A 2,768-nucleotide genomic window follows, 5' to 3' on the forward strand; every position below is an offset into this window, starting at 1 on the left:
ATGTCTTACGGTGACTCGGTGAGTGAAAGGAGCTTGCCTTTCATCTTAGGATTTGGATTTTGACCGGATCTGGTGAAACTTATGGACTGTTTAGGGATTTTAAACATCTAGGTTTCGGATTGAACAGATTCGGGGAAAAACGTGACTTAGGGCTTGAAGAAAAAACTTTGATTTCCCCACCGATGACTCATCGTCGTGTGCTATGTGTTAGTCCAATTCCATCTTCTACTCGTGAATGGCTCACTCATGGATGATGCACACCACCTGCTCACCGATTTGCCTCTACAACAATTTTTGTTATTAACCAGATAAACATGCTCCGGTTTCTGTAGCACAAGAATGGTGATGGGGCATATGTACAGTTCACAAGCAATGGCACGTGGGAGCTGCTCACCAGTGGGCTGCCATCGTGTGCCTCAGTTGCGTCACCATGCTTGCATGCCCACTGCTGCTATGAAGGTAATAATGGCACAAGCATTGCGGTGGACCTCATACAGTGGCATGGGCATGACATTTTTTCAGAGGCTAGCTTCCTTCTCATATGGATTTCATATGCAAAAAATTAAGTATCTAGAGCTAGAGTCTCTATTTTTTCAACTGGGCTTATTAGATATTTGGTTGACATTCAACTAGACAGATGGAACCAAAATCCTCTCTATACACTATAAGTAAGCAGTTGCAATTATATTAGAATATTTCCTTAGGAGCAGTTAAATCACTAGCCTAGTTTTGTAGGGCTATTTTGAACTTGTTTACTTCTATATGTGTTTTTATATGTGGTTATTACTGTAAATTACTAGTTGAAAGGAATTACAAGCAATTACATTGTAATGCCCTCAAAACATTGGTATAGATGGCATTGGCAGCTGCTCCAGCCAGCATTTGAGTTAGCCATAATATTAAGTAATGCCTCTCAACTGCAACCTTGACTAGTGCCATAGCTCAATAGCTGAGTCATCATAATATACTTTTTCAAATATTGTTAGAATTGGAGGTGATAATCTTAGGCTACTGTGAGCTACGTTTTACATTAAAAAAGGTGGTTGGCATTTTTTCACAACTCTTAGCTATATGGACTTAGTGTACTGGAGTGATAAACTTAGTCTACTGTTGTTTGAGTTAAGGCAGCATGTAATTTATCTATGAAACAATCCTGCCAGATAAATATAAATGACTAGCATAATATTATCAGTCCATGATTGACATGTCTGCAGCTTTCTTCTTAATTATATAATTTATGTCCTTGCTCTGTGCTTCTGACCGGTGTATGCTCTGGTGTTGGGTGCCTGGGCATGCTCTCTACAAGCTGCTGCTCGGTGCAAACCAGCACCTGCAGCTTTAGCTGCTCTTGATTTCTTGCTTGAGCTAGGTCTCGACTCTATTACAACAACAAAGGCAGCAGCTGTTCTTGATTTTTCTATCGACTGCTGTGTAGTTTCTTCTCTAGTGTGTGCCTGGCTTTTGCTCTGAATTTGTTTTAGTGCAGCAGGTCGCCTATTGTTAGTGAGCAGCAATTTGTTCTCGCAGCTGGCAGCCTTGATATTCATATCAACAACATAAGCTATTCTTTTACATCAATAGCTGTAGCTATCTACTTTCTCGACCTTGATCAGCTCTACAACTACAGGAACTGTAGTTTTCTGTGTTAAATCTTCATCAGTGATAACTACTATTGCTGCTATATGTTCTCAATTGTCAGTTACTCAGTTTCAAAAACTTGTTAAATATGCAGTTCAGAAAATATGCAGTTTAGTGTGTTCATGAGAGCAGACATTTAGAGTTTCAGTTTAGTAAAAAATCTGAATTTCAGTTGCGTAATACATGGTTGTTTTATTTTTCAGGAAGTGTTGGACAGTTTTTGGCTTGAGCTTTTAGAAAGTGGTTCTCCATATAACGTGGTGGATGTACTTTTGGTTTTTGAGTTCCTACAAATACTAGTATTGCTTTTGGTGCCTGAATTTGTTGGAGTATTCGAACGGTGTGTAAGACAAGATTGTATGTTATATATGTATTGACCTCCATGATGTGATGTATGTGTTTATATATCTCTGTGTGATAGACACTAAGCTGATTAAGCTTGTGGGTTTGATATGTGCCAAATGTTTTTTCTAATTGTATTTATTTTTTTGGTATGTGTCCTGTTGAACAATCTGTCGCTATAAATACATAGATTGTTTGATGATGTGGCGCTATATGCTTACTAATAGAGCATATGTCGCTAAAACATAGTGATGGACTATCTGTCACTATAAATATAAATATTTAGGACAACTGAGCATCTGCTGCTAAAGATATTGTCTATCGCTAAAGATTTTTAGCGACAGGACTTACAACGGCTGCTGAAGTCTATCGCTATAACCTTTTCGCGACAGATCATCTGTCGCTGTAGCCGCTTTTAGCGTCAGATCGTCCATCGTTAATCTTGGTGTTGTGGTGTAGTGACGTATTTTGGCTATGGTAGGAATTTCATTGCTAATGAGGAGTGAATAAAACTATGGTTTTATGATATTTAAAAATAAAATTCCAAGTACCTTGAATAGGATTGGTGTGATTCATGAGCTTAGAACTATGTCACATTCATCAACAACTTACTCAAAATGCATTCCTATATCATTTTTGTACCCATAAGTATAGACATATGCAAGAATGAACTATGTGTCACATATGGATCTTTAAATGCCAAGACTGAAGTTAGGCATGTGGATTAAATTTCATTTTGAACATTTAGAATAGAGGAGGAGAAAAGTAAAGACGAGAGGGAGTAAAGG

General features: G+C 38.0%; 1 long non-coding RNA gene across 1 annotated transcript; it reads left to right on the plus strand.

Moving 5' to 3' along the window:
- LOC110436034 lies at nt 360–2,033 on the plus strand. The gene is made up of 2 exons (XR_002453731.1): nt 360–459; nt 1,842–2,033. It is a non-coding gene; the product is annotated as an uncharacterized LOC110436034 (long non-coding RNA).

The sequence above is a fragment of the Sorghum bicolor genome, chromosome 5 (genome assembly GCF_000003195.3).
Source record: "Sorghum bicolor cultivar BTx623 chromosome 5, Sorghum_bicolor_NCBIv3, whole genome shotgun sequence".
NCBI lineage: Eukaryota > Viridiplantae > Streptophyta > Magnoliopsida > Poales > Poaceae > Sorghum > Sorghum bicolor.